Here is a 6000-nt window from a genome sequence, read left to right as displayed (position 1 = left end):
TTACTTGCCGTCTCTTTCAAATTATATTGGAAATTGGGAATTTCTGAGCAAAAATTTATTCTACACAATATTTCTCAGTACATCCTTATGGGATGTTAAGTTTAGATGGTGTTTTCTTTTGATCTTGCCTCTGTATGATGCATTAAAGCAGTGTTATAAAAACCGTTTGTTTATATGAAGAGATTTATTTATATTGTTTATTTATTTGATTTGGGATTCGTTTTAAAATTTCTGTTTAGTTTTGTTATTTGACCTATTTCAGTTTTACAAAGAAATTTTGTACAAGACACAATAATACAACAATTCATGATTTGTTACATCCCTATATGACACAGTTTGATATCACTTGAGATAAACAAAACAGCACATACAGATTTATCAAATATCATTTATTTCGTTTTTATAAAATCACTTTTCATATCTTAAAAAAAATTCTACATTTATTTTATTGTTTGTAATGATGTAAAATAAAGTCAGAGGAGAAAAGAATCAAAACTGAAATACATGAATCCTCATGTGTGTTAAATACACATACAGACATGAGGCCGAGTGAAAGAGCGACTGAGATGTGTTTCCTACAAAACAGGAAGGAATGTCAGTACTGAACAAATCACAAAAACTCCAGTGTTTGACAGAGAAAACTAAACCGAGTGAACAAGACCAGAGAGATGCATGAAACCCATGTATGATCAACACTATAGAGGAGATTATGAGGCGAAGTGTCTTGAGAAAAGGCACATTTACTTGAGACAAAAAAAAAAGTGTGACTAGAACCTCATAATAACAATGTCTTATTTGGAGAGACGTTTGCCAGAGTTTTGGCCCAATTCATGCACATCATTCTACATTCCTAAATGTTTTTCCTCATCGTATAATATTTGGGACACATTCTGTTCTGTATTGTCACATTATTCCTTGTTTCTTTCTTGAGTAAAGAAAATAAAGCAGTCCAATCAGATGATCGCCATGCAAATATATTAACAGTCAAACAAAAGTTCACACATTTCTATCCTCACATGATCCAAACCATCAATAATATTAAACCCTTTTGTCTTTAAAAGAGAAAATACTCTTACAAAAGTACTCTACAAGGTACTTTTTTGTAATTGTATGGACATTAAACCTTAAATCTGTTTAGATTATTTTATTATAAATTATATTTAATTAACAGTTGGTTAAATACAGTAGATTGTACTGTCTTAAGGTGCCATATCACGTTTTGAAAACAATAGTTTTTTTTTGTTGTTATTTTTTGCAAAGACGTATTTTTATTGACAACAAAACCCATTGAACAAACTATAGGTCCGTCCCTCAAAGTCGTGTTTTCATTCATGCAACATTAAATATGGCATCTACTCTGACTTAGAGGGATAGTTCACTCAAAAAAATAAAAATTCTGTCAACATTTACTCCCCCTTTATGTCGTTCCAAACATATATGGGTTGCTTTTCTTTTGTTGAACATAAAAGAAGATATTTTGAAGACTCCTTGTAACCAAACAGTTGGTGGTTGGAAGTCAATGGTAATGAACCAACTGTTTGATAACCAGCAATCTTCAAAATATCTTCTTTTGAGTTCAACATAAGAAAGCAACTGTTTGGAACGACATAAAGGGGTGAGTAAATGATGACAGAATTAGTATTTTTGGGTGAACTACCCCTTTAAGACCATGTTTAAGTATATGGATTTCCATCAAATGTACTTTTGAATCGGTCTTCACTGAGACAGTCAGCTCTATCCATCCCAATCTGAGAAAAACAGGATTGATAATGAGTTAATAGTTCTTTCTTAACAGAAAATCAATTGAAGACATTCTCAAAACTCAACCTGAAGCTCTAAATGAATGACGTCCTCTTGTAATCAAGCATTTCCAGACGTTTCATTGATTTGCGAGAGTAAAGCAAAACTAGTGTTAAATATCTCTTTACAACCACATATCCTGTGCTTAGAGCGAGTGATTCTAGAAACTTCTACATACTAGCCACGTACACACTGAAACAACATAGGGATTATTGAATGTAGTTTTCTGAAATGGAACAATGTTGAAGTTATAAATAGATTTAAATGGATAGATTGGAACATCCATATAAAGAAATATTAGCCATACAAAGATGTTTTCAGTCCCTCCATGTTTGCCATTAGACAAGTGATTTCTGCATAAACTATTTGTTATTATTAGGTTGTCACGATCTAATGTTTCCAGATGAAAAACACATTTGTCTCTTCCAGATAAACAAGTGGAGTGAAAACTGAATTTGTTCCAGTGTGAACGTGGTCTCATATGACATTACACTCGTAAAAACCAAGACAGTAAATGATTGTGGCATTGGTTCGAAAACATAAAAAAATACTAAAATGTCGTCAGTTTGTCAATTTCTATAAAAAGAAAGAAAAACCTAAATTTTGGGGCCAATTTATTGAAAACCTACATATTAGTCTCATGCACACTGACTGACTATTCAAGAAAACGGATTGCAGTATTGATTTAAAATGTTTGGTCATTAGCACGTTACGTCACTGCATTAACAACATGTTATTAAAAGACTGATTTGTAAAAGTGGTTGTCATTACACTCCTGAACAAAATCTTAAGACCAGGGGATGCATCGCGAAATGTGTCAAACTTGCAATGCATCCCCTGGTCTTAAGATTTTGTTCAGGAGTGTATATGAATATTTTTTATGTTAAAATGCGTCACTTTCAAAATAAAAAAAGAGAGACAAGAAGTGGAGTGGCATCTGAATTAGCTGCAGTGTGAACTTCTGATATGGCATGTTGTAAGACTTGTAAGAAAACCTAACAAGGAACGAGATAATTGTGGCATTGGATCTAAATCATCAAAAATTATGTCAGTTTGACAAAACACACCAAAAGGCTTGTATAGAAAAAAAGGAAAAGGAAACCTTTGGGCAAATTTGTGGAACACCTACATTTGAATCCAAATATAAGCAGCATGAACAAGGTGTTTTTGCATTCATACAAAACCCCTTTGGGCTCCCAGATATGATCCATCTGAAAGCTCAGGCACTGTGACGTTGTGCGCGGTGTTTCACACGCTCGACTTCTCTGCGGGACGTCGTCCTAAGTCTTCGAGAGTGGCGTAACGCTTGCAGAAGGCAAACTGAATAAACATGCACTGCTGGATCGCGGGCGAGCCTTCCAGCCAGGAGTATTGCACATCTAACATGAAGAGGACTGATCCAGAAGTGAAACCGATGGATAGTAGTCTATATTCTGACTGCATGTGCATGTGCGTGTGGCTGCCTGGCTTTGGCAAAGTTGCCATGTCACCATTGTCATTGGCAAAGCATTTCAAGAGGGGGTTTGGAAGACAGAAAGCTGCCAATATTGGCTTGTCTTTGTGTTGCGCTAAACTCTGCCAAATAACGTCAACGTGGTCTCGAATCGAACCTCTTGCTTTCATATATTAATAGTGACAATCTCTAACAGACGGATCTTCATCGTCCCCCAATCTCGATGCGCTTCCTCCCTGAATGTTTCCATGCCCCCGTTTTTATCCCTGTTGATCTGGTTTCTCAGGGTTCTGGGGGGTTTTCGGAAGCCGTTTTCTATCCCCGTTCAGAAGGAAAGGTTTCTCAGCTTCGTCAGAGTCTCTCGATGTCCCTGTACTTCTTGCGCAGTATTGATACCTGGTCTTTAAACAGAACAGGATCCAGTCTCATCTGCGAATGGACCAGGGGCATGGTGCCAAACCAGCTGGCAAATTTGTTCATGCACGTCTGCCGCTGGGCAAAGTGGTCAGGATCTGCCCAACGTGATGCCCGGGACGTCTGTGGATGAAAGAGACGGTTAGTTAGCTGCCATATCCACCTTATTAAAGACTGGATGCGTTATGTGTAACTTAAATGTGCAAGACATCTTTGCTTCTAGATATTGTACCTGCACAAACCCATTATGCAGCTTTAAATTAGTTTATATTATCATAATCATGAACACACTGGTCTGTATTAAACAGTTTTACTGCAATGTTATTCTTCTAGTTATCTACTACAGCGGCCATTGAATCAGAAAATGCCTTGCTGTGGTGTTGAAAAACTATGTGGATAACAGACTCTATCTCTCTTAATGCCAGATCGATGCAACTGCATATTATGCATAATGGATAAAAGTACAAATTCTAATTCAAACAAAATTAGATTGTACTTTGCTTTCAAACTAAATTTTATTTGTAAACAACAACAGCTTCATCAAAAATACATAATATTTGGACACTGGCTATTCAAGCTATTGGCTATTAAAAAGACGTTAATGCTTTAATGATTTTACAAATAAATATTTCATTGCATATTATTTTACATGTAAAATAAAATATTTTGATGTTGATGTGAACTATAATCCAGGCATGATCTTGACAGAGTTACTAGAGTTAACTATTATATATTAAAAAAAATCTAACAAATAATTTTTAATTAAATAAAATTAGCATTACCAGAAATAAAATATAAAACACTTATTTTAGCAACATTTCTCACTTTTATCTAGTTTAATTAATTAAAACTGAAATTTAAATAACATTTAAACAATTTTTTTTTTGTAAAACTAATTCATAAAAAAAAAAATGAATATTTAAAAATGCAATTTAATTCAAAATATTTATAAAAATCAAAATTGTACCTCAATGATACTAAAGTAACACTGGTTCTTGACAGGTATCGTGAGATCTTGGATTTGCAGAAAAAAGTGCTGAGGGAATTCACTGAACACATTCAAAATAACAGACAGATCTTAATATGAGAATAGCAGAAGCTGCTGGAGGAAGCTGAAGTATTTCCTCAAGTCATTATAAGCTATTTTTGGGGGAGGAAAACGGTATCGCACTTGTCTCAACCCTTCCCCAGAATTCCAGATTGAACTCTGAAAATACTAGCACTCAAACGGCTGAACATATGAGGTGAATACCTGAAACACTGACATTGATTTAGGCCCGTATGCACTAGTGCATTTTCGTTTTAAAACAGTGTTTTAGAATTAAAATGATCCACGTTTACACTGGTGTTTCAGAAACGATCTCCGTCTACACTACCGTTCATGATAGGGTTACACGGTTGCACCCATGGCATCGTTTACGAAAGTCTCTGTTTTGGTCCATTTACACTGAAACCCAACCTCAGAGTTTTCAAATTAAAACAGGGTCAGCAGCGTTTTAAAAAGTCGACGTTTTCGAACGTGGAAAATGTTGGAGTAGTGTAAACCATAGGCGTAACCGTAGCAAAACAGGTCATTAATGCAGTTTGTACCTGTCCCATCATCGTCTCCTTGTACTGCTTCTTTTGGGTGACCTTGATAGGAGGCATCTTAGTGACAGCAGACACCAGGAAGTTCATGAGGATGTCTTCACAGTTCGAGAGCTGGTCAACCATACTCTTCAAGCTGCTGGGCAGGTAGTGTGTATACAAGTAGTTATAATACCTGCAGTAAGAAGAGATGGCCTGTTAAACCTTTATAGAACTTGTCAACCATGATGAATCACTAATAGTAGTAAGCTACCCGCCTAGGGAACATGACATAGTCTTGACAGTTTCAGCAGTACAGGGGGTTAGCAGCTCATTCCACCACAGATGAGCAGAGAGGGTGAAGGTTCTGGAAAGTGACTTTGTGCCTCCTTGTAAAGGAAACTTACCTGTGGTAGAAAGCAGCTCCAGTCAGCACCATGGAGTAGTCATTGGTCCACTTGGAAGTGTAGCCCCAGCGCTCCTTGTTGGAGTCCCAGAAATGGCTCCGTGCAGGGTATCCCACAATCCTCTCTGGGAAACTTTGCCAAACTGTAAAGGCAAAATCCACCTGCGGAAACAAGTTATTCTACAATAAGTACTTACTCAACCATTCACGCATGAACCCTAAGATTTGTCACTGTGTTTCAACTGTTTCCAAAAGACAAAAACAAGATTTCAGAAATATATAACTCAGAATTCAGTCCTGCATAAAGAGAGTAAAACCCAAAATAGTGGTCATCCAATGCAGCAGATATTGATATTTAGAG

General features: G+C 36.2%; 1 pseudogene; it reads right to left on the bottom strand.

Annotated features, from left to right (window-relative positions):
- Window positions 1-370: 370 nt before the first annotated feature.
- Window positions 371-6000, bottom strand: part of LOC113098826 (exostosin-1a-like) — a 45033-nt pseudogene continuing 39403 nt past the window's right edge.

This window comes from Carassius auratus, unplaced genomic scaffold (genome assembly GCF_003368295.1).
Source record: "Carassius auratus strain Wakin unplaced genomic scaffold, ASM336829v1 scaf_tig00216713, whole genome shotgun sequence".
Lineage (NCBI taxonomy): Eukaryota > Metazoa > Chordata > Actinopteri > Cypriniformes > Cyprinidae > Carassius > Carassius auratus.
The sequence above is the reverse complement of the archived record's forward strand: the minus strand, read 5'-3'. Positions and strand labels throughout refer to the sequence as shown.